The sequence below is a fragment of the Varroa destructor genome, unplaced genomic scaffold (assembly GCF_002443255.2).
Source record: "Varroa destructor unplaced genomic scaffold, Vdes_3.0 BEIS01000004.1, whole genome shotgun sequence".
NCBI classification, from domain to species: Eukaryota; Metazoa; Arthropoda; class Arachnida; order Mesostigmata; family Varroidae; genus Varroa; species Varroa destructor.
The window spans coordinates 9,555,249-9,579,860 of record NW_019211457.1 but is presented as its reverse complement, the minus strand read 5'-3'; the positions used below and the strand labels follow the sequence as shown (position 1 = coordinate 9,579,860).

The 24,612-nt window shown below is 39.3% G+C and overlaps 1 long non-coding RNA gene across 2 annotated transcripts in view; it reads right to left on the bottom strand.

Annotated features, from left to right (window-relative positions):
- Positions 1-24,370, bottom strand: part of LOC111249320 (uncharacterized) — a 26,565-nt gene extending 2,195 nt beyond the window's left edge. Inside the window, exons 1-4 of one of the 2 annotated variants that reach the window (XR_015326918.1) lie at positions 24,094-24,370; positions 18,440-18,648; positions 10,485-10,628; positions 7,486-7,643 (exon numbers count right to left, since the gene is read on the bottom strand). This is a non-coding gene — a long non-coding RNA (uncharacterized LOC111249320). Of the gene's footprint in view, positions 1-7,485; positions 7,644-10,484; positions 10,629-10,993; positions 11,166-18,439; positions 18,649-24,093 lie in introns of those variants that run through there. The other variant, XR_002672872.2, reaches the window with a different exon arrangement.
- Between the last annotated feature and the right edge of the window lie 242 nt (positions 24,371-24,612).

The following is a 24,612-nucleotide window of genomic DNA, read 5'->3' as shown; positions in this document are numbered from 1 at the left end:
TATATCGCTTTTAATTAAACTGGAAAAGGTAGATCTAATTTTCCGTCGAGTTCAGGCCTAAAATGAAGGTATTAGATTAAAAAAAAAAGCGCCTACTCAATACCAACTCTATTTTGTCCTTTATCGAAATCAAACGTTGCAAAAGTGGCCTGCGATATGTGCGCCAAGGACTCCACAACGAGGATTGTTGGAGAGTTTGGTAATATCAAAGTTGCAATCTTAGACCTGGAAAGTGCACCTTACCTTAGCCGGTCACCCAAAGTCGATGAAGATTTCGGATAACAAAAAACATTAATTGCCTAAGAAGATAAGCTGCGAACATATTGAATGTATATAATTTTTGTAAGTTTGGCTCTGCCGTGGACTGGGTGTGGCGCACAAAGAAACAAGGTTTCCTAGATGTTACATTTGGTACCGTGCGACGTGCAGCTGGAATGACAGGTTTTTCTACAGAATTGTCTTTGGGGACGAAAAACGGTATTTCCGTGTCGACGTAACTCAGAGGAATGTTTCGAAAAATATGTCTAAATCCGGAATTAAACCAGATCTCCATTCCAACAAGACGATGATTTACGTTTGGTGCGGCTAACAGGGTCTTGTACGCTCGGAAATAGTTGAGAAGAACAAAACGGTCAACAAGCTTCGCTGTATAACAGGGCCACGCAACATATGTAAAAACTGCCCTGTATAAGTTTCCAGTTTATTTTACAGTTATCTTCACTCTGATAGATCATCGCCTTTTCCGGTCATCGTCAAATGAAAATCAAAGCAGTATATTCAACTGTAAAGAGGGATTTATAATTTGGCTAGACAAGTTCTTCGCAACCAGACCTTTAAGTTTCGGACAAGAAAAAACAAATAACTTGACGAATGAGAGTAGATACTCAAGAAATTAATTTGTGACTAGAGCTGGAATAAATCTCTGCGGTATTGTTTAGGTGAAACAACTCATTCTCTCACTTCATAGTAATATTATTTATTATTAGAATTACATTCAACACTATTTATCGGATCATCGCGTTAAAAAATAAGACTACGTCTATATAGAAATTATTCTATTCCGGTTGTACGGTAGAAGTTCAAAAAACCGAAATTACTATGAAATTACCTAAAAAAGAGCTGTTCTTTTTAGTTGATGGACTACAAGAAACAGACCCGTGAAGAATAGTTTTGTTGCTGTCATGGTATCATGGATCAGTAGGTGCGATTGCTACTGTTTGTCTAGGAACGTAGCGAAGTAATAATAAGCCCGAATTCAGGATAGCCGAGTAGTGTTAAGTTTACTCTATTTCAACGTACGGACTAAAGCGCTGCTGTTGAAAATGGTTGAAAAAAAAAAACAGCAAAATTTTTTCTTTTAGTCTTTTTTTCAATTTTAAAAATAGTCTTCGAAAAAAAAGTACTGAACGGTGCGCTTAGTGTACGGATCATCCGCAGTCGCTACAGACAAACACAGTCTGCAGACCTCAGTACAAAAGGACGCTACCTTATAATGACCGAGCAGAAAAAAATAATTTTTGAAAAAAATACTCAAAAAATTACTTTTAAGCTCGAAAATATTAACGCCTTAATATTAATTATAATAATCATTAAAATAACTTTGCTGATTTGTTTACTAGTTAATAATAATAATAATACTGTTATAGAAAACACATTGAGAAGGCAACACGTGGAAATTCCACGAGAAAGTTACAATGTGTGATAAGCAGTCTTTGAACGGAGACGAGCAGGGGCAGATCGTGGGATGATTGCGTTCACCGGTCACAAATTGCTTTGAACGTTAGTATCGTGTGAAATTCGAATAGTATCTTTTCCGCCATGTTATGTCTTGAGCGAAATGGTACGAAGCCACGGGCCGTGACCGCTTCGTGACCGTTTGTTAGAGGACTTTACATGGCAGACACGTTATTAATTGTACAAATTGAATTAGCTCGCGGCAATCTTTACTCTTTTTGATCATTCATTTTATAGAGGAACAATTGGACTTCGTTAATGCGTACTCGATTCTAGGATCACTACGTCTACCTCTAACACGTTAACGAGATTTCGAAAGATATTGATCAAGTTCCCTCCTATTGCTGCTTATAATGCTGCGAGCATGAGATGCTCTTTCCGATACAGTGAGACAATTTTTAGAGAGAATACTTTCCAACACGTTTTAAGCGAGAGGGTCACGTTGCGGTGTATCCATTACGGGGTGCAATCAATTTTCTATGCTAGGCTCTGCCAGACGTACGTGTATCTCTCTGTGCTAAATAACGAGACAGACGCTACAAGATGTATCAGCGACCTGTCGAATTTCCATTAAAACAGTACCCTTTACTTAGAGTAATGGTTGGAGTCGTTAATCCATACTTACTACCGGCCGCCGATCGCAGCGTTAATGAAAGTGACTATTGAGAGTCAGATCGAAAAGTCGGTCGAAACGAAAAATACTTAGGTACCAGCAAAACTAATACGAATTAACTGCAGCCAGGACAAATGGCGAACTTTTCAGATTTACGTACTGCTACTACAGATTTGCGGTCGGTTATCGAAGCTGGTTAGGGCGAGCTTATACACGCGAATTAGGTCTGGCCGTGTACTGCAGTAATCTGTTAACAAGTTGAGATAGGCCCGCACACATTGACACAAAAGGCACAGGCCGGACAGGCAGTGGAATAACTAAATGATACCAATAACGAGTGCACACATTTGAAATCGGTGAGGTGGCCATGTATAAATTTTAAATAGGACAAAACAGCGAACGGCTGAGAACAAATTCGTTCAAATCAACCTAGGTCAACTGATTTTGTGCAGGTTGTAGCAGTTCAACTAAAATAGCGTACGTGTGTTGTTGCATTATCGTTTACGAAAAAACGTCTATCGGGGGTAGAGATCATCAAGCGGATCGAAGCATATTAATTATATACTTTTCTCCCCCAGTCGTTAGAAAGTGGCCAAACAAGCAGTAGAAAGGCGACCTTCACGAAGCGTTCTCTGAGTAAACCTATTTCTTAGTAACGACGTTCTTTTGCTGCTTACCTCGATGCTTGGCAGAGCTTGACACTCTCGTATTACATAGTGGTAGCATCAAAGAGTTTACGTTCGAATTTAAATCTGGTAATAGCGATTTCTGAGCGTACTCCACCATAGAAGGTAGCTGTATAATATATCGACTTTGATTGCTCTTAATAGGACCCTTGCCAAATCTAAGTTTCAAGTCAAGTCACTAACGATTCATGGGTGCGGTGTGTGCAGTCAGGCTAGTAAGTGTTCAAAAAAATAGAGAAAATTCTCCGTAGTCGGATGTTTTCATGAATCGCCGTCACTGATAACATGTACGAAATAAAGAAAAAGGTAAGAGTTGAAGGCGCCACGGTACGTTGCTTTAAATTCTAGCAGAGGATTTACCGCAAACTCATATGGCATAAAAATACCTAAAAAAATATAGCCGTAATAGAAAGATCGCAGGTGTGTTTACGCGAAATTCAAACCTTACTATTACAGGTTTCTCTAATTTGATTTATCAACGAAAACCTTATCTAGCTATAATTTTCCCTATTTCTGAAGAATATTAATGCTGCGATGGGGAATAGAAGCCTACTCTGTTACCATGTCGTGCCTGTAGCACTGCTGCGCCTTTTGTCAGCGATCATAGTTCATAACTCCAGCGAAAATGCAATCTTTGCAATTTGTAATCCGCTCACCGTAGGAAAATGCGACCATTTTAATCATTACTTCTAGAATAGCCACTGTTAGCATGTACCGCTAGCGACTGATTTCGGTGAGGTACTCCATCGTCAGGTCGTAATCGGTGTGTTCAGTACCGATTTACAGGTTCACTCTGAGGTTCGTAAAGATGATGTGCGTTAGTTTTCAATCAATATTATTATCAGAGATGCGAAAGATAACGCTGATTATATATATATATATATATATATATATTTTTTTTTTTTTTCTAACATTTTTCATTAACGCTTGTAGTCAGCGAAGCTATAGCAAATTCGTTCCACTTAGCGCAGGTAACTAACACAGATGTCAATGATAGATTAGTGCAACAACAGTTCCTGTTAAGACCGCATCGCAAATTACCTCTATCTATTCCCTACTGTTATTCTGCTATCCCTCATACTGCCGCCGTCGCTAACACATAACTTCAAACGCACTTCCTTCTTTCAACGGCGCTTTTTACTTTGCTTTGTGGTGAACGCGATCATTGTATCGCTAACGCTTGCCGTTCTGTGTCGATATTTGGCGGCCCGGAGGCCGACGGCCCGTTTGCAACTGGCCTGTAGAAAACTGAAATACTCCTCCTGGCCTGAAGCTCCATCGGTCCAAAAAATGCGCTTTTTCAAACACTGCTAAGCTGATTCTGGTTGTCTGACTGGATAGGTTTACGACCTGAAATAGTTTCAGCTACGCAGAACAGCATACTCTGTTCAATGAGCATGTAATAGCATCCGATTTGCGGTCTGAATGCACGAACGCACGTACACGTACATCGTCGCTGCACTTGTTCGTGCAGTAGCCTTTTTAAATGTTCGTAATGCGACAACAACAACGTGAGTCTCCAACTAGAATTCCCATTGCATTGTCCATCTTGACTTTATAGATTAAAGAAAACAGCGCCTAAATTGAATGCCGAGTAGAAATATGTAAAATTTCACGCACGACTCTTTGCTAGGCATGTTTATACAAAGCAAGTAATACTCTGCTAGTGATTTCTATTAAATCAATGGCTACATGAGCTAGGCGCTGTAACGAAGACAATTAACTTCGATAGGAACACAAATAGGACATGAAGTTACCAGTAGATCACTGAACATTCACTTCAATTAAGTTTATTTTATAATAATACCGACAATAATCGTAATGAGTACATAATTTCTACACCTATTGAGTACTTTTGGACTGTTTTTGGCGAATTTCAAACGGTCTAGCGCGATCAATGTACGAGCCTACAATACAGCCTGTGTCAATGCAATCAATGCGATATTCATATTTAAATTTCTAATCTAAAAAAATGAAAAGAACTTATAGGTTCTCATAAAACGAGTAGTCTGAGGACCGGTGAACAATCCGTATCCGAGCTTCCTTACTAGCTGGCATTGCATGATCGAACCTTGTGGATCCAGAGAGAAAGCCGTGCTATGGATATTTCTAGCACAAACCTGCGTTTTCTTTAGTTCCACTCGAGAAGGCTTTTTCTTTTTCTAGAGATAAACACCCACCCCTATGGGTGACATTAGGGCTTGATCTGTGAGATCATCGAGCTTGCTATAGAGTGAAGTAAGAAAGGTAAATAAATAAATAGGATAAAATAGGCAATATTGTCTTGTAGCGTTTTGCATTAGTCGCATTGTATAGCACGGACACTCGTCGTTTAAAGTACGCCGATAAGAGTTATGAGTATCATAAAACTTGTTTTTGTTCAAACTATTCAATTATGCAAACTTATCTCTGGCAGTCTTGAAGTTCGGGACGAATTTAATGTCTATAATTAGAACATATCTGTACTTCTTGGCGGCGCATGACGGCTACCTCGACGGACCACATACGGCCAAGACGTACTTTTACTACTCTGTTCTCAGTTTAAAGAATAAATGAGTTTTAATAGAAAATTCGTGTTGCCCCATAGGCGCTCACGATGTTTGCTGCCATAAAACCCATGATATTTGTGCGCTTCTGGGTTTCGTCGTTACTCGGCGACCACTTTAGTCGCAATTTACTGCTGCTGAACGGATCGGCGTTGGCCGAATAATTATAAAAATATTACATAATAATAATAATAAATAAAACATTCCGTTACAAATGCCAATGCATTTATATTTTATTAATTACGTATTCAATTAGGTGCATTCTTCAAGCTAGGTTTTCACTTATGTAAACCGAAAGTAAGCTATGTTTAATCATCGCCGTTTTTTTTTAATTTGCCTGTCAAAGGTACCCTTTAATCTTTCTCGATGCCGTACTAGTTTCTTGCCGGCTCTCCCGGCGACGAAGCATGAATCAACGTTGAAACTGAAGCTGTCACTAATGACGAAAAAGAAAGACAATTTGACATTTCTGTTAATTTTTGTTGGCCTAGGCCACGGTTCTATGCTGTGGCGTTCAGAAACACAACGGAAAATTGTGTCGACGGAAGAAGAATCCCGCTAGGCCAAAAAGTCAATATTGTCTGTCTATTATAAAAAAAAGAGAAAATTAATTAATTCAAGCATGTGTAGTACGTTTATTATTTATTCATGGTACCTCTTTTGATAGAGACCGCAACCTGGTGTACTCCTAGGTATCGGGTCCATTCGGATTTGGGCTATTCTTCACAGAAAGCATCTGGTTACTATTCCGATAGAAACCTTGCTTTTTGCAACATCAAAAGATAACCTGATTTCTAAAGTCCTTTGTGAGTCTTTACAGGAAACACATATCCAAAAACAAAATATCCAAAATCAGCAGTACTCTTTCTACTTTTTTCTCGTCAGGTTTAAAGCACCTAAAACAGATTGTTTTTTTCAAGTAGGTGATTTTAAGATCATTTTATAATAAACGTTGCTTCGGTACAGCCTTCCTAACCTGAAAATGTTTGCAATAAGATCCATCACCGTAATGAAATTTAAAAGTTCTGAATAAAGCGTTTTTTACTTCGAACTTCTAGTTGCATTTGACCTACGACGCTAAATCTAGACGCTATATAAGTAAAGAACCTTAGAGGCAGTAGAAAATTCTAGGATCGCATAGCTACAGCCTGGCGAAGTAGGAACATGCTTAAAAATCGCTACCGTGGTACGCCCTTCGATGGCCACGGAAAAAAAAACTCAGCAATTGTCATTCGTTGGATTTGTAAAGTCTGCCTTGTTTATTCTATTTTGGTACACTTATTTTTGCTGATATTGACTTTCACTGAGCGAAACCAGTTTAAAAGTGGGCACGGTGGCGCTTTATTTTAAAAAAATCTTACCAAGAATCAAAATTTCCAAGCTGATCCCTTATAATTTTCTTATTTCACAGTTGGTCGGTCATTGTCTTAAATCTAAAATCAGGCTAAAACATACGTTGCAGTAAGAGGCACGCTTACAATGATTCAGTCTGAACGGTTATTTCCATGTTATATATATGTCACTGCCGCCGTCAATAGCATCTTTTCTTCTAATATATGCTCAATGTTAACGTAATATCGAGTTTTTTTAAACAATTTTGTTGTACAACAAAATAGTAAAGTTGTTTACAAATAATAGAGAAAAACAGCGTTGAGATATGACCAAAAATGACGTATCTTTTCCCAGTCTGGCATATCATGCCTTGCAAAGTGAAGGATAAGTTATATATATATATATATATATATACAAATAATCACGACTGGTATCAAATCTTTCGGTAAGCCCAAATGTAGATCCCCAGCTGTGAAAGTCATCATTGCAGTAAGGATTTATGCTAACTTTGAAGCCGGTGAGTAGCATTTTGAAACGATACATAACTCTCAGATTGAAGTTATTTATAACTCACCACTTCCGTAGTGATTAACGGGAACTAGTTGTGTCCACGTTTATGACCTGGAAACACAGTCTAATTTACGTCGGCGTTTCACTGACGTGATCGAAACGGAATACAGAAGATGAGACACTTCTCATTTAGATGTAAAACGAATCAGGAACCCGTGACGTCTGCAATACGCACAGAGTATACTTAACACTACGGCAGATGCAGTCAGCATTTTCAATTATACGTAACGTTGAATCTGATAGATCAATATAGACCACTTCGATTCATTCTATGTATGATTGAGTTCATAAAGTTACTTTTTTTTCTATAAAATACAGACTTTCTATAAAAGAAAGAGATACTAACCACGTTTCGAACTATTGTGCCCGGACGGAGGATTGGAAGTGTCTACAAATGCGCATATTTCTATTAACGTACGCTGAACATGTTTTGTAGTAAACATGTTTTCGACGATGTTGGCTTGCGCCCAAATTTGTGGGTGTTTTAGGACGTCGAATAGGGTTTTCGATTATACTTTTCTATCCTCCCGTTGTCTCATGAGTTTATCCAAGTGTTTATATAAAACAATCGTAAAACCCTCTGGTTTATTTTTTCTAGATTAATCTTTTTGTGTTTTTTCCTTAGGCCAACCATGGACCTAAAATTCAGCTTTCTGTTCTGGAGTTACTTTGAACTCCGCTACTACGGAGTTCGTGAGCTACGCAGTCACGTAACTTCCTCTTTGCCGACAGATTGGAAACATTCCTCTTCCTATTAAAAGCGACCGCCCTATTCGCCTAGACGTTTGGTAACAATATGACGTCTCAAATCAACTTTCACGCTGTGGAGGTAATTTTTTTAAGAAGGACCGGAAAAATGAGAGAATCCTTGCGAGTCTGCTAGTCATTATACCAACACATATCAGTTTCGAGTGAGAAATTTTGGAAATTCAGAAAATATATATTATATATTTTTTTTCGCGTTTAAGAAATGAAAAAAAAACAGCAAATACTGTCTCTGTACCATGTTTCTATGTTTTTTTTTTTTTCGAATTTCAACATCGTATACTTGCTGCGAAAAGTCAACACCCAAAGCGTCAAATAAGCTTCCTTAACAGCTTGACACATGGTTTGCAACATAACACATATAACGAAAGAAATAACATTTATCAGATTCATGAAAACTTGGCCCCCCGTAAAAGAATCTCACCACAGCCGGAATACTTGAGCTGAATGAGCAGAGATTCGAAGACCCGATTGGCTTCCTTTGTGTTTGTTTATCTTAAAAACCCAAATATGCCAAAGGCATGAAAACATGCGTTTCTAAACTCGCGATAAAAGTGAAAATATTTGACAAAAACGGATTTGAACTTTGCCGCGACTGCAACATTGTGAAGGGGATGTTTTCGGGTAAAGGACAAGAGACAATTAGACGACAGGCGCTAAGCGGAGCTTACTATGTATTATGCCAGCGGATTTGTTGATCCATACTTAGAAAAAATTAGAGTATTCAATAATATTCTTTGCGTAACATGTAAATTGAACTCAAATGTTGCCTTCTCATTTCCGTATCCGACGCAGTCACAGGTATCTATTGAGCTGAACTTCATGAGTCCACCCAGGCTTAAATATGTTATGTCAAGGCAATACGAAGGACCTGTGTCGTTCATCGTCACAGTCAGTATAGGCATATAATCAGTCACCAGATATATACGTATATTTATAACGAGAGTGAAATCCAAATACTGTAAAAATTAAGCACATTTCTATATTTTCAAATGATCCTGTTGCATATCATCATAATCATATAGCTCTAGCTGGATTCTCCATGCAGCGTCGATGGTTGTGTTTTCTAAATGTATAAAGTGTTTGTTGTTTTTTTTTCTTTATTCTCTGAACTTCAAATTATCCTCAAACTCACAGTAGTAAACGCAAAGTGGTCAAAATAATTCTTGATAATGAAAAATCGAGCGCCAATCAATATAGACAAGCACGATCTCATACTTCCCAATTCCCATGTCTCCAATTTAACACATCTATACAAATCGTTCTTAACAGAGTGCTGCTTGCTATTCACAGAATCTATTGATTAGTCCCCTGAGGAATATATTGGGGAATGACATCCCAACATCCCGAGAAGGGCTGGAAAACGCTAAAAACGTTTTCAGATTGAATTAAATTGCCAACCAGGATGAGGAGTATTTTTGGAAAATAACCTTGAACCACCACAGAGCTTATTCGAATGGTAGTGAAATTATATGGATAAATCTGGGCTTGCCCAGTGTATTCCTATGGGCTCCCAATTCCCTGTGCTAGTTAGATTACTATTATTAGCACTACTAACTACGTAAAACAAGTTTGATATTGACTGAAGACCAGCCCATGAGTTTTCTTCCACTGCTTAGACTTTGCCTGATGCTATATATTGATGTAATTTAGCTATGTTTACGAGACAGAGAGAGTTCCATACAATATCATGTGATGAACCTTGTGAAGAGGTGATTTATTACCCAGTAGCGCGGAAGAACCATTACTAATTGCCGAAAAGACGTCGGTCTTATCTAGAACATAGGGGGTAGATATGCTGCCCTTATCAAAGCATCAAAGGGCATGATGTTATTCGCAGAAAACGATGGCGCAATACTTGGCTAAATAAAAAAACAAAACAAAAGCTTGATTTCTAAAAAATAAATTTGATGTTATGTTTTATAGTTCGAATGAAGAGTAGGCGGTGTCGCAGATGAATACTGGTAACAGAGACATTATCAATCGAAGTCTTGACTACGATAGGCAGAAATCGTTCTTGCCCGTTAGTACCTACAGCTTACGAATATGTAACGCTGTACTGTAAATTTAGCTTAATTAGAAAATTCTCGCTTCGTATCCTTACAAGAAGTCAACGAAGCTTTTAAAAATTAACTAGCAATTGTAAATAACTAGCGCTGGCGCTGTCGCTGGATATGTTCTTCATCGTGATAGCAAAACGTTCGGGCTGCAGATTACTTGTAACAGATTTATACGTACATTTTTGAAGGCGAACTCTTCATTAACTCTAGCTGACCTCAGGCAATAAGGGCACCAATGAAGGATTTACAGGCTCGGTAAGCCACTGGCGTGGGGGGTCCCACTCTCTGAAGTCACAGAAATTCGCCGTTTGCGAGTTGCGTTCTGGAATTGGAAAAGCGTTAACGTTTAAATAGGTGATCCGTTAATTTATTTTTAATGAAGATTTTAATAAGAGATCTCTCGACGATTATTTTTTTATCTAATCTTATAAGCATATTTTTTTCTTCATAAACGATTTTGCACGTTGACGGATGATTCATACGTAGGTACGTTTCCGAATTGATAGATGCAGTCTATTTTAAACGCGTTTATCAGAGAAATGCTATCGCATCGATCAACGTTACTGTAAACGGTTAAATTAACTTAGTTGAACTCTGGGTATGTGCCAAGTACATCAGTAGTTTTTTTTGTCTTTCCCAATGAACTGGATATGTTAAAGCCTTTAATGCCATCTACCTAAAACTGACCCATAATTTACTATAGGACCAGTGGCTAAAATAAGACGATGCACCGAAATCCTATGTGAACAGATCTGCCTGCCATTTACGCTTGCGTGCTTGATTAAATAGGCAAAATCTTCTTCAGTCGCATCATTTTGACAGCCAACTAGTCCCCTCTCAGCGTAGCGTCGAGTCATCGTTTTTGTCTTGCCATCGATCCATAAGATTTTCGTATATGCTTAAATGTACTTTCGGATTGGACCAATCATTTGTACAAGGGTGGATTAGACACCTTTTTTACACACTTCATTAACATTAAAAGCAATTGCACGTTAAGCGTACGTTGTCTTCTAATCTTCTCCGTAAAAGAGCAAGCACAGCACCAGCGCGAAACCTGCTCCAAGCTGGATACTGTATTTACTGTCAGCCTTGGTGAAAGTTTCTAAATTGAACCTTAATAAATAGCGTGTCAATCAATTTAGGTGCTTTGCTTCCGGAACAATGCAAAAAAATTCCTAAAAAATAAAAGTTTACGCTTGTAAAAATGTCTCGGTGATGTTATATCTAACAAAAAAAATAATATATCATGATATATATTATTTTTTTGTTTTGATTCGAAGATTTTTATCCGCTATCGTTGTTGTTAGAGTGTATGCAGTTTCCGATTAAGACCTGAGTTTCGGCGTTCTGAATTGCCTGACCACGCAGTACGTTAGGAGAGACGCTTTGCCTCCTGGCTGCTATTGCTAGCATGATCTTCCACCGGCCTTTAAAAGGATCCAAGATCACCCAATCCCATTTCGTCACGATATTTCGTTTGCTTTCGCCCTTGGGACAATCGCCTATTTCACCGTGTATTCGTTCGTAAGTGTGCGTGTACAGCTTTTCAAGACGGATACAGGTTTGCCAGAAGCGGGATAAATGTTCGCAGGCAAACACACAGTATTACATATACATTGAGTATTTTTCCAAATGTCCAAGGAAACTTTTAAAATTGCTCATAGGACTAGGCCGATGGTGTTGAAACATGTCGTGCTGTAGCTGCACGTATGCACGAAATAGCTGACACGTGCTTCGTAAACCTAGGCAAAGTAAAGGCCTTTTAGAATGGACTTAGAATAGGATATGCACGAGTAATTAAGTAGGTATAATGAAATAGACGAACGCAATGTTTCTTCAACGAACTATACACATCATAACGGGTTATAGAAATAGATAGAAGCGTCACATCACTTAACACTATTATCCTGAAGTTTTTTTTTTTTAACTAATCTCCTGAAATAAGTTTTCTCATAGTTTACACGGCGACATCGATCAGATGAAGTTTTGCATGCAGTTTTCTCGCATTGAAAAACTGTCAAATTAGTCAATAAAGGAGCAAGCTTTTTCGGATGTTCCTTATTACATCACCTATCCGTAAAATATTACGTTGCCGCACTTTACCATGTTTAGTAGCAGTACACTTAAGGGAAACGCCTAACCTTTGCAAAGGAGCATCCTTTTTCTTATTCATGGCCATAGGCGTAGCCAAGGTTTCCAGTACCCGACTATTTGTTAGCCCTACAACCGTTTTGCATTGGTCTTGCTGTAGTGAGAAAACTTCAGCGTTATTACGTGGCATGTCGTTATCGTGCTCAATCTGCCCCTGGGCATTTATTATACACAAAAACGAGTTATCCATTTGCCTGTTGGTACACTTCTTAATCGCACATGTCTTTTTTTTTCGTTTCGGTTCACCACGGCCGTCTTTGTACACATTTAAATCTTGTTGGCGTTAGGATAAATGTTAGGACAAACAGGAACATATACCGCTAGGGAGATGCTGTTCGTTGCGCCATCTCGACGCAACTGAAAAGTAGAAGGTTCTGCAGGTCGTCGAACAGAAGTGCGATTAGGCACTAGCATCATTATTGAGCATAGCTTATACAATACATGATTATAGTAATACTGTGATAAGGAAAAGCATCATACAATCTGCAGCCACAGAACATGAAGGACTTTCTTTTTTGAAGGTACCGAAGTATAACTAACAAATAACGTATCGCATTAGCCGGCCGCCAATCATCGGTGCACGCCTTTCCGTCTCTTACTCGCTGGTCGTTCCTCGTATTATTCTATATAACTCTGTTCACTGGCTACCTTTTAAAGTCTCACATACTGCTTGTTTCGTCTGGGAGTGTAAAAGTTCTCGTTATAGTCTGCGTGTTCGTTTTACCAGTCTAATTGACCGCTATAGTGTCAGCATTATTTTAAGCGTTCTTTCTCCATTCGCTACGCGGAGGTGGAGTCACCTGTGTTCTTATGATGTGACATAGACCGCGGCTAATGAGGTGAAACTATCGTATGCTTGAATTAGACACCCAGAATGAAGGCCGGTACGAAGCTTAGCATTATGTTTTAAGGCACCTTGGATTCGGCCAGGGTATCCACGCTTTTACTCTGCACCGCTCCGCATATTGTTAGATGCTGAGAAACTTCGACGAACAAAAGTTACTGCATTTCGTTCACTTATGCTCAATGATGCAAATGTTTACATCATTCCCTCGACAAATTAACGAAACGTGCTTATATTTGTAGGTAGCTTTTCCGATGGCAGTTTTCCATTAATTTAACAAGTAATTGAATCGTTTTAACGTGTATTTGTAAGATGTATGCACTGATTTAGCCTAAAGTACAAAATACCGCCATTTCACATTTCAAATAAGCAACAGCGACAGCAGCGACAGCAACGGTAGACGCAGACGAGAGGCATGCGATATTTTAGAATTTCTACCATCTCGCAGTTCTCACGCTGAACTAGGGTAATAGTCATAATTCAAGGCCATCCTTATTCACTGCTAAAGCTGTGTAGTAACATACATAGTCTGACATATCGCCGTTACATTTGCGTTTTTGACTTAAAGGCTCGCGGTAGTGTGGGCCTAATCGGGGGGTAGGCACTCCTCTGTTTATACTGAGGCCAACCGTTTTAAATATGTTTTAACACCTCCAGTACTGGACGTAAAACACCCGAAAAATATTTCCAAGTATCAAGTTAGTTACTTCGATTGAATCCGTATTTCAGATAGATATAAACACAGTGTTTATCAACTAGAAAGTTTAAGGAAGATACAAATACTCGAACAAATAAAGGAGACTGACGTGAAAATTATGTGTAGCAACCAAATTCCATCAATATATATTCAGATCACGCGAGTTAGCTTCATAGATGATATCTAAATATGTTACGTCGACCCAAAGTACGAAGATGGTCTTCATTTTTCCCATAGAGAATAAAGCCTAAGCTAGTTCCATGGAAGCGTTCAAAACTTAGTGTCCAGGAAAGATCCTATGATGCATAACCTCTCTGTATATAGCAGTTTAACCTGGCTGAATTCAGCTTGCATCATATGCGCTCCAGAATATATAAAATGCCTAAACGTATATCTTTTCAACCAAAATCTAAGAATACTTTGCTACTCTATTTCGAACGGCTTTAGGTGTCGTCATTTTTAATGAATAGGGCCTTCTACCGCAGGGTTGCGTACAGACATCCCACGTCACTGTCGAGCTCCTAATGCGAACTCTAGCCTGGGCATAGTAAAGCAGACGAAGAGATCCTGTACATCCGTAACCGCTGGAACGACGCCAGATTGAATCAATTTCATAACTCGTGACGGCGTGCCACAAAGAGATGCCTATTTCCCAGTAATGCGATGCGGAAATGGCATTTAACCGAATCGAAGTGTCTTTTTGCGCGACCTCTGCCAAGCTCCGTAGCCGCCAAGGTCAGACGGCGTTTGTCTACGAGAAAATATTCATTCTCGTCCCTGTTCGAGTACGTCTTATTATTGTATCTATAATAGCTCAGTGAGGCGTTGCAAACAGAGGTAAAACAACTGCCATTTTATGCTTGAAAAAGCGCCATCAAGGACGAGCTAGCTTATTTGTGCTAGGACTTGTAGTAGACAGGGTGTAACAATTTCGGTAAGCTGAAAACCCTGTAGGAGGCCAGCAATTAGAAAGCGTATAACAAATCGAATAAGTACGCGTTTCGTCAAATAACGGAGTTTCTCAAGCGTCGAAATTAGATGTGCGGTGATCTGGATTCGAAACCGGATGTAAACGTGGTATTTTTTTTTGTACCGAAATAGGTCAGCCGTCTGAAACAGTGATTGAATCGGCTGTACAATTCGAAAAATTTAATAGATTTAACTGGTTCAATCCTGGCTCGAGCCAAATGCTAACCTGATTAAAACCTGGTTAGCATCTTGCCGAGACCTACAACAGACTTATGCAGATCCCTCTCACTGAAAAGTACCATTAGGGTAAAGAGACCACATGAGAATGTTATGTGGCTAGGAAGTTTAGTTATGAGCCCTTCACGATTTCACTGTGACGTAGAAAACCATGAAACAGTCCACGCATCGTAATGGCGGCCAAGAGAAAATAATGATTCCACTAAGAGATCTAGAAATAGTACGTTTAGATAGCACGACCCCTAGAAGTTATACAGTGAGATTGGACGTCCAGATACCATGCAGCAGAGTTCACGCATTGGGACAATTCATGAACGAGGCTTGACGTTTTATCGCGGCTTGCAACGTTTGTTTGAGATCTGTACGATCTAAACTTTGTATGTGGCATACGATTAAACTGAGGGTCGCATGTTATCCATAGTCTCGTTTGTACTCGTTCTAGTAAGCAACTTAATTTAGCAATAGACGTCGCCCACTCACGAGGGCACAATACTCAAGCGTTGTTAGGATACTTGGCCGACGAGGGGCATATATTTTCGATCTACTTTTTCCACATACGTCTACTGCAATCACCGAACTGTTTCAGAAGGTTAGAACAAAGCGAAAATTACTTTGGCAAATAGTCAACGCCGGCTGTCCGCAGAAGCCACTTATAAACCGTCCTATATTCAGATGCTGCAAACGGATCAGGTAGTGAAATAGAGAAAATAAAAGGTGCAAAGTAGGCACAGCGTCACACTCTCTGGTACACACCTTCGTTTTGCCAATTGCTAAAATGGTTTCTCGTGCACCGTTTGCTTTTCGGATATAAGAATTTATCGCTGATTGAACAGCGGAGGATCTTCTTTGTTTATCTTTGATCTAAACACTTGATCAGCTTCGTGCCATTAAAAATTTTCCCGATCCTTTTGTTCTAATAGCGGAGCTTTCCTGACACAGCAGATGTATACTCTTGCATGAACTAAAATAGTAATAATGAGGAAAGCTTGAGCCTTTAAAGTGGAGCCGATCATTGTTGCGGAAGGCCGCAAGACTGTCACTGTGCCTTAAGCCGAAATTCGTTCCGTTTCGTATGAACTTCGCATACGCTGTGAACAGCAGCCATCTTACCTTATTCTGTTGACAATATAAATAAGATACAATCACGATTCGCTGTCCTTTGGCAGCGGTAACGTCGAAAAGCATTTGTGCTACGGGGGGCTTTGCTACTCCGATGTATGAGGGCAGCCGACACCTGAAAATCTTCTTTTCCCGCAATCCTAACGTTGGCTTTTTGCTAAACTACGTTGTCTAATGGATTACATTATTCTCCCAGAATAACCCGACGAGTTGGTCTTTTTTGATGTGGTAGGTGTTCAGTGTCTTAGATGAGTTTGTGTACGAACCTCATCAGGGTTAGTACTACATAAAGATACTGTTTCTTCAAATAGAGATGTAGCTTCAATTCAGTGGTGACTTGCTTTGGAACCTTAATAGGAATCGCAGCAATATAGACAAAGACCGTACAGCTTAGTTTACATCGCAATGTTCGGCCACGTTTATTGGCCTATTTACTTCGTAGCAGTTAACCTTATCGTTTTAATTAACTGATAAAATCTCGGCCCCGTATCCAGGTCCAATTGGTTTCTTTTGATCGCTAGATGTGATCAGTTTCGTCCTTAGAGGTGTCGCTGGATGTACTCCAGATAGGAACGTTAAACTTTATAATCGCAACGTATTTGTTTTTATTCAAAAGCCAGCCTAATACGTCTGTTATCCTGTAAATTTGAGCACTTAAGAGGAAAATTGATCTCCGAACGTAGTGCTGTTATTTAGCTATACTGTCTGTTAATTTTACTGCATTTCCCGTTTCATCTACAGACTCGGTTATTGAGTCGGCGGTAAGCTGCGGTTCTTGACTAGTTCAAAGTTCCATTGGCTCTTTCTTGCTATTGTCTTTGCTACTGACCGACATCTGGACGTCTCTGGTGTTGGCAATAGCAACGGTGTTCTTCTTATGAAACGTAAAGACGTCTGCCGCTACGTTGTTGTTGCCCAGATCCGTTTCTTATACGTCTTATATGTTTTCATGTGAATGTCAGTGATGCTCATAGTCATTTTCGGCGATCAGATTGAGCTTTTGCTTAAACCTGCATAGGGCACGTTATTATAGGCCATCAATTATGAATCCTATCGGCATATTCAACCATAAGACGCTGAAATGTTCTTTATGTCTTACGTATTCGGAGAAACATATCAACTAGCCTTAGTAACCTATCCATGGTCACAAAAAAGGCGGTAGCAAGCTCTGCCGTTGGCTAATACGTTTTTATTTATTAATGTCTGGAACTAAACGCTCAGAGAATAACAGGTGCGTAGACGACACATAATTTGTGGGCCATTCACAAAGAGTGATCTGGGCCCCGTTCGGGTCTTTTCAACCTTCGGGTGATGTGCAGGAGATAATGGCGGATAGGCATATACAAGTGAACGAAACGAACGTTTGTCTCATGACAAAAATTGAATTCAACCGATGTTATCACATTGTGACTGTAATCAATGCTAACTATTATTAAAAATTATGATTATTTTCTTTATTTAGCTCAATATTGAGCGCATTTCTCATAGCATATTACGAAACGTCGACACATCTTCTCGTACAAAAAAAAAAAGTATAATTACAAAATAACACATTAAGAATATCTGGGCATTCGTTTAGGGGGGTGCCAGCTGCTACCCTATTTAAATAAGATGCTTCTGGACGTAAAAAAAAAAAGTTGTAAATTAGCTGTAAGCCTGGGTTTTGGGTGTTTTGATTCGTACGTCTCAAATTCAGCAACCTTAAGACCGAACGAAGTATTAATATACTATATCACCCCATCATTGTAATTAACGTAACCGTAGCACAATGTTTATGACGGAATAACTGAACCGGAAAACTTTGCAGAATTGACTTGAAGTTATGAAAGATAAATATCAGTTTAAGATATCATTATATAACGAAGTAAAAAATACCTAGTTTTGTTATGCTCCGCTCCGACTTAGCTGTCAGCTACACTAATTTCGCGTACGGCTAAGTGAGCACTCTTATTAAAATTATATAATTACAATGTTTCGTTTACGCTATGATACGAACCGGCCCAATTTGCAGGTAACGAGTGTATAAAATACAGAGAGGTATGTGTGAGATGACAGTTGAAAAGTGGGCGGAATTATTAATGGCCATGTTAGCTACAACTGAACTGTTATGCTTTACCCTTCAGGACGAGGCCTTTTGTAACAGGTTGGGGCAATAACCTTTAAACTTAAGTACGTTGAGTTGACATATACAAAATTGCGTATCACGAACGTCAGCAAACTCCAGACAAATCCCTCTGCCAAGGCTCTGGTTTCTTCGTTCATCTAAGGGTGTCTTCTGAATGGCGAAAATTGAAGACTCAGTCCTTCACGAAGTGTTTCTTACGCCTATAACTTAATCGGACAACGCATAGTTAATACTAATCGTTTGAAACGAGCTCCGAAAGCTGGCAAATTTCTTCCTCTTTTTTCTTTTGTGATCTAACGTAAACTAAATAAGCTCAATATCCAGTCGTATATATTACACAACAAGTATACTCTCTATCTTTATATGTAAAGAGTAATTTTGCTTCAACACTATAGCAACGATCTCTTGTTTTGCAAATTTATAGCCTTTGTCTTGGAATATACCGGAATCTGAAACAGCGACTCTCTTTTACTGGCCAGCACAAATCCTAAGGATTTTCTGACGTGGCAGGTTAAACCTATAGAACTTTCCGTGAAACCCGATTTAATTGTTTCACTTTGTAAAATTCGTTTTATCTCGTTAAATCGTTTACTAGCCATTATGATTCGCCTAAAACCCAGTTCGATTTATTTAATAACCGTAGAACTTATCCCTACCGTAGAATATCATAACTTAATATACTTGTCTTAACTGCTGCGAACAGTATACTCATAATCCATAGTATGATCTTAATCGGTAGATTCATTGCTCAGAGTTTATGAAATAGTAAATCAAAGACGCTATATATTTATGCCCTTTAACGGTATACGATCATCATGTCCCAGCATTACGTTTCGTATTGTGAATACCGTTACCCATGTTTTCAATACGTTTTTCTAGTTCCTCTGACCGACATCTGTTGCGTCTCAAACGTGTTATAAGGTAAAATCGAAATTTCTCTTAGCTCTTTTCGCAGGTTTAGTGTTCAGCCACTTGGCTAACAACCGGCAACAAATCCATCATTACAATTTGCTGATAGCTTGAATTAGGGCGTGTGAAGTAAATCAATCATCGTCACTAGCTATGTATCTAGATCCAATATTCAGCTATTTTAGTATATGGACAGAAAGTGTTCTATATTTTCGTAGCTTTTATTCGCATCACCGATTTCGCTGCCCTCGTGAGTGATTGAGCTGAAGCATCCATTGGACGTTTTCCGATTCGTTGCCTTCAGGATGAAGAGATATGGTAATAGAGAGGTGCTGCTTCGAAAGATTCGTCACAATACCATACACTTGTCCTAGTTGTTTGTACTACTTTATTATAATTGACGGTGCTAATTTTCTCCCGTAGTGATAAAAATCATTCTAGGCCACTATCCGAAGCTCTACTCGTTCACGACAATAGGTGTCGCTTGACGAGCATTCTAACGTGTTTAGCAAAACGCTAAGCGTATAATGCTGCCTTCCTCCCTAAATCAAGTCCAGGACGTGTCTCTCATTTTATAGGTAATTTCTGCCGCTATTGCGTAGTTCAAGAATCCTTAAAGGTTCAGTGAACGAACCCTCTTCTGTTAGGTCTCGTCCTACAACAGGCTCCTGTGTCTAGGAAGTTCGGTCACAACATCGTCCAGTTCGAAAATATATTGCCCGAGCAGATTGTAGGCTGGATGAGGATTGCCAGGTGTACGTGTTTCCGGTGAGGGTCGGATGAATTCGCCCACTAGTATTTAGCAAAGCCAAAGGGTAGCGATATGATTAGGAACGAGCTTGAAAATCATCCTGATCTGCCAGTAGTGCGCGGCTGGTTTGTTGAATGATAAAATAACAGTTAAACTTATAAAACGATTTCCCTGTAGTTTAGATAAAGTGAGCCTTGTGTCCATTCGGTGGAACCACTAGAGAGAAATCAACGACGGTCAGGCAAGCACTGCCTACATTACCAAAGTATAGTACCTCTCTAATATGATAAGAAAAGCTATTTATTTGTTATAAAAAAAAAAAAAAAAGAAAAAAAACTGCTGCTGCTACTAGCTGAATCGATTAAAATAGAAAATATTAGGGTATGATATCCTTTATGCACGGAGCGAAGTCGTGTTCTAAGGCAGATCGCGCGATTTTTTGGGCCTTAATATGACCAAGTGGATATTCGCATCCTATAATTAATTTTGTTTTCGTGTGGGGCACACCATTCAGATGAACCAATAACCGTGAGGAAAATAATATCTTTCTCATATTATAGCAACGGATATATAATATTCAATATCTCTATGTCTTATGGCATAATAACATATGACTGTTAACAGCTACTACTATACTTGATTTGTATAGATTAAATGGAATGAACTGATTTTCTAACTATAAAAAAAAAAACAGTTGTTTGTAGTACGTATAGGACGAACTGATGTAAAAGTGGCATTATCAAACTTGCCGGTACTTACCTCCAGCTTCACTGCTTTGGGTTTCGTTTTTACTTCCTAACTTTTTATTTCCGTATTTGATTTTTATTGTTTTAAAAAAAAAAAAAAAAAAAAACTTTATGATCAACACAATGCTAGAATAGAATGTTCAGGTCCATCCCTCTGTCTGAACTAAAATTCCCCTGTCTGATGAATCTGTATGAACATATATCGGCCAACAGTGCCGGTCTGGAAAGCCTTTGACGACAAAAGCGCACAGTCTATTATACAGCCATTGCAGGTTAAAGAAAACAGGGAAAAGAACTATCTAGCTTTTTTTATTTTTAGTCAGAAAAAAAAAAAAAAAAAAAACTAAAAACAACAACGGAATTCTATATCAAGAAAAAAACATAGTCCACACAGATTGAAGACAATTCAACACATAGGACATTCACGGCCCGTTATTATGAAGCCAAAACGCTTTTCTTCAATCATTGATATAGAACACTGATTTTCCTTTTTTTCCTTCCTTCGAGGTCTGTGAGATGATTTCTGCCGTTCGGCCAAAGCCACTAACTATCGAAATAATCTGCGCTTTCTGTAATTGCCATGTGACAATGATTGCAATTTTCAAAATGAGTTCGTTATCACGAAGAGGCGTTCCGCTAGGCACGGGTCAAAAACTGTCCTTTTTCGTTCTTTTTAGGCATTTCTACTTAAGCTCCACAGTGTGTTGCTTACATCTTTATTAGCCAATGATCCAGTTGCTCCTTGGACTGTAAGGAGTGCACGCTGCGTGTTTAGAATAAAATCAACTAAACCTATAGAAATATTATCTCGTTAGCGTCTATCACCGGCGCCATTTCGAAAAACGGGTAAATGAGACAGTGGCGTATATATGAGTCAGTAACTTATGTGAAATACATGAAAATAGATAACCATTGACTGAATTCCTATATACGCGCGTGTGAGTCTAGACGAGAAATATTCGTGCAAGGTTCCCTTTAATTATCCGGTTTATCGTGCACGTTTTGCCCGGTAACCTATTTGATATTTTGTACAGCATCGCGATCACTTTTTCAATTATGCATATCCATACGCGAGAATATAGTGCGCTTTTCTGTATGGCCATTTTGTATGGTTTGGACCTGCTATACCGGCTCACCAGCGTAAAATTCACACACTTGTTTTTGCCCGAACATCATTACATACCGAATGGAGACTTTTAAAAGTCTCATCCATGCCCACCCATACCAGGTCAGCGTATGCTTAATATCACAAAAGTATTCTCTTCTCAGAAATTATCCTCTCCGCGGGTTGTTCCAGTCGAATTTTACCAGTGTAATACTGGCTACGTAAGTATATCTTTGCAAAGGCTTTACTAGTTCGATCGACGAGGCGAAGATCTTCTGCTAGATGCACTCACAAACTTTGATCATTTACAGACGCTTATCTATGTACAGCGACTTTTCATGACCGTGGGCAGAACCACTGAGAACATGACCATCTGGCCGTTTCGTCGTGCCCCTCGAACATCCGGGTTTCGAGACGCCGCCGCGGCTCTTTGCCGGCCCAGTAAATGGTCGTCGGTGGTCAGTGCTGTGCTTGGTTTTTGAACGCGGTGGTCTTCGCACTGCAATAATCCTGTACACCGGACATCGACGGCTGATGTGATGTTTAGAATTCTATTCATTATTATGATGGTTTCACTGAAAGTACAATCATGGGAAACTGGATATGAAAACCACTATGCTAGATATACCCTCCACTATGTATCATAAAGACTATTCATTGCTTCACGCATTCGAACTTCTAGCTGAAAGCTACCCTATCAGGCTAGTTTGATAAAACAAACTTATGGAAGCTAGTAAGCTGAAGTTGTGAGGATGGGATATCGTATCGGGGAACATTTGTGATTGTTACGAACGACGAGAGGCAGTGATACAATTAAATGCCTGTACAACTGAAGTTCAAACACTGTTAAGTGTGGTTATTAAAAAGGAATGCTATAGGCAGCAGCTGGACAGGTTAAGGTCTCCTATTTGGTTTTACTAGGTTTGAAGGAAGTGTTAAGGTCGTTGAGCGAAATGACCAACAGGTACGTGAAGTCACGGCTTCGTGACAACTTATCGTTGTTATCGTTTCGGTACAGAGGCAGACGGGTTTGCGCATGACGTTTTTGCGAACTAATCTGTCACTGTTATACAATGCGGTAGACAGCATTGAATGAAGTATGATAGATAATGACGGGCAATGCGATGGTAAGGCGTAACATATTAAAAGGGAGCAAAACGAGAACAGTCATAAATAAAGCAACTCTAGAAAATCCCTATAGATACATGTTTGTAATCCACGGAAACGTAACGAGTTTCTTTTTTAGAAGATGATTAGAACCTACCATCCTAAGCCTGCGTGGCTGTTGATAATAAATCCTTGTCCTTTTGCTCTAATGGTTTCTTCCTGCTTTGACAATCAAATAGGTGCTCTAATAATAATAATAGTTGATATTATCATTATTATTATTATTATATTATTACTATGGTTATTCTTATTCTACAATATCATACAGAAATTCCAGTCGTGTTGCACAAAATTACGTATTCGCACATCTCGATCATCGCTCGAATAATTCAACGACTAATAGTCGAGACCGTGTCTCTGTATCGAGGTTAGTAATCAGAATGGCTCTAGCCCGCTACTATTAACCCCAATACAGTCGTCAGAGATCAGATTTTCCGCGTCAATTTTTACGTACCTCCTGCCGCCGATCTGACATGACGAATGGATATTAACGCCCGTTACTATTATTAGCGAATATAATATCGTTGCTATCACTCGCTGCAGTTATCGACTTATACACGTCTTAGTTTAATGGAACGACCAATTTTCTGCAGCACTCACCGCACTCTCACGTACGTAACACCGCATCTGTAATCTGCTTGCCTACAGAAGAGGGGGGCGAGAGCTGAAGTCGATTCCGGCACTCACCCAGGTTGCCGTCATTACGAGAAAATGACTCTATTGATTAATTAACAACAGTGCGGATTCGTAAACCGAAGCTGCTGATGAACGAGTAATACAAACATGAATTTGTTGGTTTTACAAATGCATTAGTAGAATTATCTCTGTAAGCAGGGGTATTATCTTTTATTGATGCGTTGTACCCGCATCGTTGGTTTACTCCCTTGCCGTCTTTCCGTCTCTGTAAAACCGATGACACACGATGTTTTTTAATAAGTACAACATTTCTCCAAATGTAGATTCGTACCGGTAATGCGACGGCTACCTCTCGTACGCTTCGGTTTCGGGGCAAAATTCCGCAAAATACTCATCAGTGGGCATTCTCAGTTTTCGCTTCGGGGCGATCACACATCGGTCAGAATATACATAATACTCTAGGAAGACGTCAGCGCCATCTGGGTGAGCTTTTTGTCCTACAAGGAAACTCTTCCTCGTAATTTTCGGAAAGGCTCTTTTATAACACATGGCTAACCTAGTAAAAGCCGCGGTATTGCTTGATGGCTGACGGCAGAACTAGGTCTAGGTACGCCCTATCCAAATAGCGAGTGAAGGAGCGAGTGAACAGAATATATATATAGGTCTTGGTAAAAGATTATCATGCGCTCGATTGCCTATGCTGATGAAGTAATGGTCGAAGTAAGATAGAGGTGATTAAGAAGCTTAATCATGACGAAATACGGATTACAACGCCGCGTATTTTGATGATTGCTCGATGAATCAGCGTCACATGTCCATTATGGCGGTCCTTAAGGTCGGATTATCCTAG